General features: G+C 39.6%; 1 protein-coding gene across 2 annotated transcripts in view; it reads right to left on the reverse strand.

The window, feature by feature from the left end:
* The window catches only part of C7H2orf88 (chromosome 7 C2orf88 homolog), a 40,893-nt gene that overhangs the window by 19,184 nt on the left and 8,870 nt on the right, over window positions 1-12,839 (reverse strand). Inside the window, exons 2-4 of one of the 2 annotated variants that reach the window (XM_010406516.4) lie at window positions 8,888-8,968; window positions 1,592-1,631; window positions 394-468 (exon numbers count right to left, since the gene is read on the reverse strand). The gene's annotated coding sequence lies outside the window, so the exon portion shown is untranslated. The remainder of the gene's footprint in view (window positions 1-393; window positions 469-1,591; window positions 1,632-8,887; window positions 8,969-12,839) is intronic. The other variant, XM_010406517.4, reaches the window with a different exon arrangement.

A 12,839-nucleotide genomic window follows, 5' to 3' on the forward strand; every position in this document is an offset into this window, starting at 1 on the left:
CTATGTCATGATTATTTTTGGAATGTGCCATCCTCCTGCTTTCAAAAAAAGGTTTGATAGTTTTTAAGTTAAAATATAACAGAATATAGATATAAAGCCTAATTCCACTTTCTTGTATGAAGAGATCCTGAATATTTAAAATAGGTTTAGCCCATTGCTATTAGTTTTAATTCTTTTGGTGTTAGTTGGATGTGCATGTACTGCTATAACTCAAAGAAGAAACACAAAATCAGTGTATGCACTGAATTCTGTACCCATTAAAGAACCCCCAGCGATTATCACTTTGAGACATTTGGGGAAGGACTTGGTTTGTTTTTTTTTTTTTTAATTGATAAAATATCCCATTTAGCAGCAGAACTTGAAGAACATGCTCAGTTTTACTCATGTACTTACACTTCAGTGTATCCTGCAGGACTTCATTGGATAGGGGCTGAGTTGCAGAAATTCATTTCATCCAGTCAGCAACATCTGTGCAAAGATATTTAGAACTGCTTAAACCATCATATTTGCAAAATTTTCCATGAAAAAAACCAACATTATTTACTTAGAATTTGCCTAGATGCTTAAAAATTTGCTAAAAAATAATTATGACAAAGTTACACTATAAAGGCACTCTGCTCAAAAAAAAAAGAGATGGAATAGGTGGGTATTCTTTTCTCCCATAGAACAACCTATACTTACCATCCAAGTAAAAAAGAAGAAACCAGAATCACAGAATCATTTAGGCTGGGAAACTGCTAAGATAATCAAGAAAATAAATGACGCATTTCTACACAGCACAAATGTTTATTCAACTGACTGTACTAGTTGTTAGATGCTTTTGTTTCCATTTGCATAATTAATCCAGCAATCATTAGGAAGTTTGTAGTGGAAATCCATTTGGGCAATTTTAGGAATCTTTAAAACAAAATCTGTGCTCTTGGGGATTTCCAGGTTTTGTGTCCTGGAACAGAGAGTGGTGCTGACTCCTCGGGACTCTCCAAACTCTCCCCAAGGGCAGTCAGATCAGTGTCTCTGAGTAACCACAGAGCAAAGACACCCAAGGAATTCAGAAGCAGCCAAAAAATTGAGCACTAATTCTCACTGGAGATGACAGTTTTCTGGAAGAGTGGAATTTCTTCCAGCACGAGGAGATTGAGCATTTCAGCTAAGGAATACTCACTGGCAGTGAGCCCTGACCTGGGCCCTGCAGTAACAGAGGAGTGCACCCTGTTCCCCACACACAATGGCCTCAGGCCAAGGGCTGATCTTGGGGCCACAGCAATAATTAGGGGTGTTTTTTTCTAAGAAACCTTTCTTCATGATGGCTCCTTCTGTGGTGCACACAGAAGCTAAATCACCACAGCAGCACTGCACATTCATCATGGAGGAAAACTGAAACAGCAGCAACAAACCCCCCCAGGAGCTCTGCCTGGGGAAGAGGCAGCTATTGCTTTTTTTCAGTCTATTTATGAAACTGAAGACTGTGTTTGGCAGGAGGTCAGCAGTGAGTCTGAGCATACATTGACTATGGACACACGTGGCTTCTGCCACCCCACAGCCTGAGCAGCCCTGGTGTGGTTTGCACCAGCCTGTGCAGCCAGGCACTTACCTCCTGGTGAGCAGAGACCATCCTTACCCTGTGCACAGGGCTGGAAAACATAAATAGATACAATAAATACCAAATCTTATTCACTTTTTTTTTCAAATAAGGCAGTATACCAGCCACAGAAATATTCCTAATTTATATGCAAGTCCTCTTTTACTTAATTTTTTATCAGTACCTAACAGCACTAAGGCATGAGGCCTAGGCAGACATGCAAACTGCAGCCCTGGAAAACCCAGGCAGCAGCACAGCAAGAGGATTAACCAAACATGAGGCATTAGAATATTGCAAAGAGGATCAAAGGAGATTTGTGACTGAAAAGCCACCCACCAGAATTACAGTCAGCTGAGAAGCCGGACAGAGAAAAAGCGGGTAGATGTTTTGCATTTAGATCTCTCCTAGAATAAACTCAAACTTTGGGATGTGCACTGCAATACACCACCAGATCAGGCTTCCCTGTGACATAGAGCTGCAAACAAAGCCATCTTCTTTCTACACTGAAAATTATAGCTTCGTGACAGTCAAATATTAGATGGAAAAAAGCAAGAATCATGTTGAAAGACGGTTGCTGGCACGCCTAAAACAAAGAGCCCTGAGGGCACCAACAAAGCAGTAGCTGTACAAAAATTGCCACACAAAAGGAAACAATACAGAGAAATAAGAGGAATGTAAGGCCCAATCTTGCCATAACATTTCCTTCTCCAAAATAAAAATCACTGTCAGGGCTCCTGCTCCAAAAAGATACTAAAATTAATTATTAAACAGGAAATTGCCTCCCAGCAGAGATAAAGACAGACATCACTGCAGGCGAGGTTGTGGATCAGCAGAACAGTGACACTCTAAAACCCTGCTCCCCCAAATTTTGTAACATCTGTGGACGTTAATGTACTTAATGTAGAGAAGTCGTATGTTTCAGAGGAATGTTGTACCAACATCTGTACCTTCAAATTTCCACACTGAGATCAGCATTATGATGAGCAACAACTCCTCCCTTTTCCTCCCCCTCTGCCTTGCTTTCACACCTTGCTTTGGCTGCACCTGCCTTTATATCCATCCACAAGTCTTTCCTTCCTCCTACTTTCTTCAGATCCATCAGGAGAGAGGAGGGTATGAGCAGCCAGGTGGGTGTGTGGCTGTTAACTGAGCTTAACCCACCACATTATTTCATCCCAGCTTTGCTCATAGTAAGTCATCCTGCCCCTAAGAACTAATTCATCCCCTAAAACATATTCTTCGTGTGTTTTTAGGGACTAGGCTAAAGATGATGAATGGGTGTGAAATTGAGAGTTTTTCCTAGTACCTGTAGTAAGTCCCCAAACCATGTTTCTCTGTGAGACCAGTTTCTCCACCTTGAAAGATTAAGCACTACAAACATGTGAAAGGGTGAACTCTTGCTGCCATAAGAGCAGTGGTGATGGCTTTTGCTGCTTTAAGAGCCTGGCCCACTTCTCTCAATCTTCCTTGAGGGCAGGCATGCATCCCCCCCAACTCTCAGGGATATCACAGGCAGCCTGTGGAGAGACCACCAAAGACTGCTCCTGTCATGCAGTCTGAACTGCTCAGTGCCTTAATGAGGTGGGCAATAAAACTGGCTTCCTTTGAGCACAGGGCAAATGCATTTTCAAATAGGAAATGAGACAGAAGATGCCTTAGGAAGAAGCCGGGGTAGTGACTCCTTCAGAGGATACATTAAAGCAACGACAGGGGACTGAAGGATACAGATGCTGAGGAATCACATCCCTTGGGGAGATTTATGGATGACTGAATTTGAGCTACTGCTGCTGCTGAAAACTTCCATTTCCCTAAATTGCCTTGCTGACTGAGATCAAGCCCTCTGTACACTTTTTCTCATACACCAACATCACCTTTTGCAGCACAAATGGAAAATAAAAATAAAGTGTCTTGGGGTGACTTTATGATGTGTATCCCCTATTGCTGCTTTATGCCCAGAAATTAACTTTGTGCCTTTATACGGAACCTGGTGGGGGAGGGCTGGTTGTAACCTGTTTTCTATTGGAGGATATTTTTCCTCCAAATTTGTCCAAACCGGCACATAAAGTCACAAAATCACTTCATCTGTCACTGAAATGAGAAGATGAATTTGAAATTAATTTTCAGAAGAGTCTAATTTACCAACAGTGTCATCATGATTACCTCACATACTAAATATTTTGATGTCTCCAGACATTATTCAATACCCAAATGTTCTAATTGTCTTATCTGAGATACCATCCAATATTAGATGTCCTTTCCACTTTATCACGAGGTTTTCAGCTGCATCGTCTTCAAATCAGACAGGGAAGTTTATGACATTATATAGATCAAATAGAAAGATGCAAAAACATTTTTTGGAGGTTGTAACTAGAAATATTATCTATAACCACATAACAGCAAAGAACCAAATAATGAATTTCATTCAGTCTATAGGTAGATCCCTATACACATAACTTTGCAATTTGATTTCAAGAAGAAAAAAATAACTTTTAACATTGAAAAAGTCATTTATTTGGGGGAACACAACTGTCTTGAGGACATCATGAGCAAGTGGAACACCTCTGCTGAAATAAATGTCAGTCATAGATAGTCTGTGTAATGGTGACGCTGCGAGACTCAACAGAGCATGAGCTCACATTTCAGGGGCCCTTTTGGACTAGAGTTCTTCAAGTCTCATTTTTCCCAATTTCTCATTAATTTTATGATATCCATTCCTACCTTTAATATAGCAGTGGCAAGAATATTTCAGTTGGAATATGGAGTTAGATGGCATAAGCTTGCTACACATTTACTTCATTAAGGCAAGGCTTTGAAGAAAAGCTAATCTTGAGCGCATATAAAAAAGTTTTTATGACTAAAAAGACTCAAAGTATTTGATCTGTTAATATGCATAATTCTAAACAAGCCATTGCAGCTAAAGATTAGCTACTGCTAAAAAAATCTAGAAACTGAGATGGCATGATTTGAATAGTAAAGGGTTTGTGGAATAAGCTTTGAGACAGAATAACATCAGGATTAATACCTAGGTTTTAGTGTTAATTGAGATATAGCATTCACCTTTGACAGGTGGTGGGTGCACTCATAGGTTTGGGACTGGCAGAGGCTGCTGAGCTAAGCCAGGGCTGGAGCTAGGGTCAAGTCAGACCTACAATACACTACCAGTATGCCCTGAGAGGTGATGCCTAAGCATTGGGTTAGGCAAAGACAAATAGGGTTTAGACTGGAGGAAAACTTGGATCTAAGGCAAAATCTTGTTTATAGAAGCCTGCCAAAAAACAACCAAGGCTACAAAATTTATCCATGGATGTTTAATGGTGGTAGCTCCAACCTCCATCCATTTTCCAGCAAGCTCTGGCTTACGAAAGAGCACACCTCGGGCAGTATGAACTGATGCTGGTTTTGTTATACAAGCAGAAGTGCACGTGAGAAAAATGTGATGAGTATTATATGAGAATTAAACCTCTCTGGATCAGCACTGGGCTGTTGTAAAGTGCAGACACCAAGAGGCATCAGACATACTGTATCGCATTGGTTTGGGATGTGGCCCTAAGTTTTAACAAGGACAGATATGCACAGACATACACACAGAGAGAGTTTTGTACTCTAATAATCTATGATCCAGTAGCTCATAAAACTAGAAAATGCCTTGGAGGGAGTTTCAGTATGATATGGTTATATTTTGATAAAGTAGTTAATATAGGAAAGTAATACAATCTCTGAGAGAAAAACGGGCTACAAAAAATCCAGGAAGGCCATTCTAATGCAGGTGGTCTGCCAACAATTCTATAGCTTAATACTAACTTGAATAACTTCTCACTCTCTTTCTGGCTGTCCCTTCTTCCCCTTGCCTTCAAGTCAGAAGTCTTTTTGATGCTGAATTAAAGATTGTTCATATCACACAGTTCAAAGTTCAAGATCCTGCTTGTATGCGGCATGACCTCTTACTAGCTGGAAAACTTTACTCAAATACAGGCTCTGTGATGAGAGGCCAACTACTGGATGCAGTTTCCACAGCAAAATTTGTGTCACTTAGCTTCAAAACAAGCCTGCATTTAGTGAACTAAAGGAGTTGTTCAGTGGCACAGCTAAGAGCTCACAAACACACACAGTCTGACAAATTCTTTTCAGCCAGCGTCAACAGTATCCACATACAGACAGGCATTTCAAGCCTCAGTTCTTCTGAATCAGACAGGATGAATCAGGATGAATAGTTTCAGCCAAAGAAGAATATTTTGTGTTTTTATCCATCTCATCTAGGAACAGCATCACATACTACTAGTAGATAAATAAATAACTGCTAACTGCCTGCAACCTGTACCATTTGCCACCTTCATACCCAGCTGCCTGCTAACAGAGGTCTCACTGGGGCACTGTCTTGGAACACCATACATTCTGTTCTCACAACTGTCCTCCAAGCAGAAAATTAGATTTACTTTTGAACAGTGGGGAAATGAGAGACAATGAGGGGGAATGGGTGTGGAAGTTTGGAAAATGTGTAGGCTCACCGTATGTGTGCAGTGAGGAGCTGTGCAGAGCGATCTGAGCCAGCACTGCACAAGCCGGGCCATGGCACTGGGCACAAGGAATCGTGTTGTGCCGTATGGCTGTGCTGCAGTGACAGCAGGGATGTGTCACCTCCCTCGGAGCTGGCTCCAGTGCCTTAGCAGAGCTTTGCTTCGTGGGTGCATGGCCAGGAAGCGGGTGGGCCGACAGCTGCCGGAGGCAGTAGGAGGAATACAGTCCCTGATCAACTATTAGTGCTCGTGGTGCCACTGCTGCTGGGCGGGAAACACCAATCTGTCCATGGTGACCCCAACAACTCAGAGAACAGAACCAGAAAATTGGCTCTTCAGTTTGCCATAGTGACTCCATAGAGCAAGATTTCATATAATGAAGAGATGAATCCATATTTGCGTGACAGAATTATCGATTATTTCAGTAGAGCCAAGACCCAAGTTTTAATATTCTGAAACCAAATATGATCCTTTGAGCTTCATCAATCACCTTTCTCTATACCAAAAAAAAGATCCTAGGCCCCTCCATCTTGTTTATGGCTGTAAACAATTTGCTACCCAATTTACTACTGCCTTGATTTTAATTAATAAAGGAGTTCATAAGATTTTTTCTTCTAAAGTCTTTGGACAGAATTGATGTAAAATATACTAGATAGAGACCTGCTATAAGTAAAAATAATTTTGAATAAAGATATATCTATTGAATTCACTTCTGAGATTCCCTTCAGGCTTACAATACAAGCACTCTATTCCAAACATAATGACAGGCACGATAAATTAATGACTTGTATTTATGAATACAACATTATTTCATGGATAGCACATACATACTTATCACATCATACTGTCATAGTATTTGTTTGATGTTCATATAAGGGCACAGTTAAGAAGAGAGTGTTCATCACCTTTTTATTAAGGTGACAAAAAAATGAGAACCATCTCTCACTTGGAAGAAGCTCGTTTGGAAATAATTTGAAACACTAGCCCTCTCAGGAGATGCAGCAAAAATATCTCTTCTATCATCTTACAAGAGTAGCCTGTGAGCCACGTTAATCATCTTGGACTGAAATTTATAACAACATATGGAAGACTTGCCTCACTATTATTAGAAGTTGCAAGTTTCATATGTGTTCGTCAACTAATTTAAGGGTCACTCCTGCTTCGAACATTATACCCCAAGTAATAAGTGCTATAACAGGTCATTTGCATTCAGGAAATTATTTTTGGAAGAAGCTCCTGCTTGATGCAAAAGGGCAAAGGACACTGGAAACTAAAGTCAAGAATTTAGTTCTCTTGGACCCTGATCCCCACAGCTTTTGCAGGTCCATATGATCTTTTAATTCCGTTTCAAAGGATTTTGATAACATTGCCTTTGGAATATTTTGTCTTTAGTGATATTTTTCCAGGTTTTATTAGTATTTACTCATGGCTTTGTGTATGTGCTTCTTAAAGAACAGAATCGCACACAAGATTTGGTCTCTTCAACCAGCACTGTGACTTTTTTGCACTTTTCCCATGCTTCAAATTTATTATTTCATCCTTAGATGGAAGAAAGCCACTTCATGCTATAACATCTCTGTTTGACTCTGTCAGTATTATGGGCATGAATAAAGAATTTAGTGAAAAGCTGTCTCCATCCTTTTGGGGATTGATACAGCTTCTCAGCTCTCCCTAGCAGAAAACTACAAGCAAGGTTTTGTGCTCCGCCCTGCAGTGAATTTGATGGTGTTAGAAATGTTTACGTAGGCATGTTGATGATGATACCATTGCACTGCAATAGTATCCATACCCCACCCTCCTCCCCAAAATCAAAATCCCCCAGGCTCAGTCCTACAGCCATGAAAAGACATTTTGGAAGGTTCTCAGCCACTTCCAAAAGTCGCCACTGAGCATCAGTCAAGTGAACAAAGCCTGTTTATTTAAGCTCTGAAATACTTTTTTTCCCTCATAAATTTTCTTTAAATATAGTCATGCTGCTCCTACACTCAAGCATACAGCAGATGGAAAGTAAATTTATTCTAGCTTATTTCCTCAACACTGAGCATGCAGCAGGCAAAATCATAGGTGGTGGTGTATACACTGGCTGCATGATACACCACTGGGTAGTAGTAAAAACGATATTACATTTTACTTTTACCCTGTGAGAAGTAGATTTCAGATCTTCTAGAGGAAATCAAATCTCATCTTTGAAAAATTTTGTGTTCTTATCCACTGTTAAATTACATTTAAGGGATGTCACTGACAGAAGTATTTAGTATTCTAATTATCACCCCAGTAAACTCAAGTGCAGTACTTAAAACTATTGCATGATTAAAAAAAACCTTAATAATACATTGTTTGCACAAATTAAACCTATGCAAATTTCTTTTTAGATTCAAGACATTTCCGTGTCAATGAAGTAGCCGGAACCACCCAAAGTGGAATAATTTAGAGCTGCTTTTTAAGAGCCACAGTTCTCATGAGGTTTGGCCATAGCTAAATGGGAAGCACTTTGGGAAAAATGCTTCTGTTCTGCCTTCCAGTCAGACAAACCTGTGAAGCAAACTGTTCAGCTGGGAGCACTCAGGCAGCCAGAGGAACAATTGAATTACCTGAAAGGCTTACAGGGTTTCATGTTTATTACTATTTTAAAGAATTGTTATTATTTAAAGAGAATGCCACTGCGGATAGCTTAATTAAAAACTTCTCTTCAACATGCAGCTGGGTTTTTTTGTAACTTCCAAATACAGGTGTGTAGAATGAGTAAATATAAGACAACTCCAGTTTATCTACATCTGTATAATCTATATGTTACCTTGCTAGAAATATTGTAGACAGTTGCAGAATATTGTTGATTACTCCATCTTCAAAGAAAGAAACTCCATGCAGAGTAACCCTAGAGAGACAAAAATGATACAGAGCTGAAGCACCAATACCAAAAAAGCAGAGCTGTTTACTATAGAAAAAAAAGAACAAGATAAATTATCTAAAGTTATGCATGGTACAGAGAAGGCAGATAAGAAATCACTGATTTCTCGTAAAAATAAATTAAAAAAAAAGAGAGTACAATAGACCATATAATGGAATGGAAAGAAAAGACATTTCATATGGGTTAAAAAGACAATACCTAATACATAGAGAGCCCACAGGAAATGCCACCATTATAACTGATTTAGAGCACCCAGATCTACTGCAGTGTGCACCTCAAAGCTTGGAAAGGATTTTTGATCGCAGGCTTTGACACTAAAGCCAGTCCTTAGCAGAGCTCAAGGTGTGATGCAGTAGATTATTTTGCAGGCTTGCTGAGATTTCTTGAGGATTATACAGTTTCCTAGAGTCCATGATTTTGGTAATATAACAAAGGACCTGGTTATATTCAAACAGGTACATGTTATCTCTGATTTCACAGCCTCAGCCAAAATTGGTGGGTTATTAATTAAACAGCAGAAAACAGAAAAGCACATATGTCATAGAACATGCAGCTTAAAGACAGTTTTCCTGGAAAACAAGACACTGGTGAAAACCTGAAGAGAGAATGGAGAGATAAGAGAGGTGAGATCAGGTCAAGTTACAAAGTTTGCATTCCCTGTAGCCATGTTTCCCTTCATACCTCTGGATAAAGCCCTTTGAATCTGATGAAAAAGAGGCCCATAAATTCTAAGGAATTAGCAATTAGTAAGCACAGAAATATAAATCAACTGAATGTTAATGCTTAGGACACTAAATGGCTGAATTAGATCCAAGAATACAACCCTGAGAGTCGGCAATGAGATATTGAAAAGATATTTGCGTTACATCTTTACAAAAGCAGAGGAACCTTACCAGGCTTGTTTGAATTGGAATGAAAGCAACCTCAATTCCTGGCTCCCAAGGATTTTACCATATGGATGCAAAGCCTGCTCTGGAGATGTGACTCCTCAGACACTCACAAGAACTGCCCCAACCCCATTAGCTTTTTGGTTGATTACAACTCATTAAGAAGATTTGTGTTTTATCGTGGTCTTCTCTTTAAACACCTGCTCTTACTCTATCCTTTGTAGAGTGCCACAAAAGATTTTTGCAGGAAAACCCCAAACCAAATCCACTCTATTTTATAGCAGCTACTGCAGTTGTTGCAAATTTGCAAATGGAGTACCTGGATGCAAACTGTGAGGGATATTTTCCCCTGTGCTCTGAACCAGTGTAGATAAGACAAAATAATTTCAGTTCTTTAGCCATGTCTCAGACCAACCTTCATCACCAGCTCAGCTGAGGTAGTGCCAGTGTATTTGGGCAAGCTGGTTCCAGCTTCTCATTTTTCCCCTTGCCTTTGCTTCCCTTCTTGGCACTTCTCAGGAATAAAAAATGTGAGGAAAGTGTCTCCCAAGGCAAAGCTGGAAAATGTACTTGTCCTCAGAGGAAATCTGACTTCCCCCCAGATTAAAGCCTAAATAATACACTCCAAGCTCAATTCACTGCTGGAAGATGGAAAAATACTTGTTTATCATCACCACAACCTGCAGCTGGGAGAAGAGGAACCACCATTCCCATGCTCCATAGCTGTTACTTTACAAACCAGGCAGCTGCAGACCGTGTGTTGGTCTCCTCTAATCCTCCACAAATTCCCGTGATTGGGAATGCTTGTGCTGTGTGTTCTTGTGCTGTCTGCTTTTATGCTGAATGAGAAACTCCATGGGGACCATGCTGTGAGAAAGCCAAAGTGGAAACACCCCCCTCGTACCGTTGGCTGATTTTTCTTATTCTGTACAGAAAGAGGAAAAGTTTGGCCAGGGCACCACAACCCTTCTCATGTGAGGCGATCCTTTGGTGCATTTCTGGCAAGGGTGTGGGCTCCCTGACTGCCCTTCCTTCCAGCACAAGCATCCAGCCAGCCATGCTCTGGTCCCAGTGCCTGTTACTTTCCCAAGGAAGGAGGATATGTGATTTATATACTGCAGATGCCAAACACACTCATTTGAGAGGAAAGAGGTGCACAAAGCATGATGGGTGTGTTGTAGGAACTGCATATTAATGCCAGTTCCCAAAGAGCAACTCAACCCCAATGACTGGCTCTAATGCCCCAGCTTAGGAAGATGGCTGTTTTCAGGAAGCAAAACCCTTTCCAAATGCTGCAAACACTCGGAGCATTCTGGGGCTCTAATCCTTTATAAGCTAACTAAAAAGAGCACATCTCATACCTTCCTATTTGGAGCAATTACTGACAGAGGTGACTTTCTCATGGTCTGCAAACCATGAATGACACCATTATACTGAAACACACTTTTCAATTAGATTCTCTCTGGAAAATAAAAATTAAATTCTGTGCTATGCAATGGTATTTGCTGGTATTATCCTCTGAGTTTGTACTTGCTGCACTGTTCTGTTTTACTCTGGGCTAACACAGCTTAGGGCCTTTCCAAAAACTTCTTGAAACACAGCATATCAAAATGCAAAACTAACATCCTTTCACTTGTAATATGCTTATTTCAAAATTACTCACAGGAAAGGCTACAAAATTGCCTACCAGCTTTGCTCATTTTGTTACACTTTATTAGGCCTAAATGGCTGCAAGAACAGGAAATTTAGCCCTATGCAGCAGCAGCAATGCTCAAACTGAAAAAAAAAAGAAGCTGTTAATCTGAGTTACGATTAATAAATTACTAATTTATATCTATATCAGGTGACACTAAATGTTAGCCCAAAGTGCAAGATGTTAGCATTTTTAAGTACAGCATTCTTCCTATACGAACAGCAAATACCCATTTCATATCATTCCAGATACATACTGAAATAAGTAATTCCTTCACATTATTTTGATAAACCTTATTTCTTGTAAGAAACATTGACCATTCGCCAGGTAGCACAATTGTGGCAAGTATTTTGTGCCATTATGGTCCCCCAGATAATGCCTGATTGACTGATGTGAGGGAAGGGCTATACAGAAAGGAAATCTCATTTCTTAAACCAGCCAGTGCAATGAGAAAGCTGTTGAGCAGAAACTGCTCTTTTGCTTGAATGTCTAATTAAACATATCTATACCTATCTATATGGAATTATATGTACACAAACCATATAACTAGAGATTTACCAACACAGTAATTTTTAACACAGTTTAGGATCTAGTGAAGCAATTTCTCTCTACCAAGTTATTACTAGGATATTAAAATTTACCACACTGCTTTCTCAGAGTTACTCATATAAATCATTAGATACATCAATTAAAGTTCAGAATTAGCAAAGCAGACAACTGCACAATTCAATAGTTATTCACTAATTCTCATTTGTTCTAGAGGCTTTGGACAGAATGACAAAATGCTTCCATTTCTTAATGTTGAGCTACTTCAGTAAATTGTAGAAAGTATAATAAAGTAATTTGATGTCGTCAATTTTATTTCCATTTTGCACTGCATTCCTAATTGTACCATCCCTCTCTTTTCATTAATATGCTCTGGAAAGCCTCAAAAGTTTGGTCAAGTGCTTACATTTTTAATTGATCATAACCTTGGCTTTTGTATGCAGCAAGCCTTTTTTCTTTTCAAAACTTCAGAAGCAATTGTGAAGTTCCTCAGATTTGTGTACTGGAAAAACCCTGGTGCAAAGTTCACTTGACATAAAAAAAGCTTTGTGTAATTATCACAAAATCAGTAGCAAATAAATAACTCTGTATCTATTAATCTGGGTATCCATGGAATATTTTTCTCCATTAGCTCTTCCAGATCTACTCACTAAAAGCCACTCTACAGCCTTCATTATACTAGGATATCTTAAAAATAATCTCTAAAGAAACA

The sequence above is a fragment of the Corvus cornix genome, chromosome 7 (genome assembly GCF_000738735.6).
Source record: "Corvus cornix cornix isolate S_Up_H32 chromosome 7, ASM73873v5, whole genome shotgun sequence".
NCBI classification, from domain to species: domain Eukaryota; kingdom Metazoa; phylum Chordata; class Aves; order Passeriformes; family Corvidae; genus Corvus; species Corvus cornix.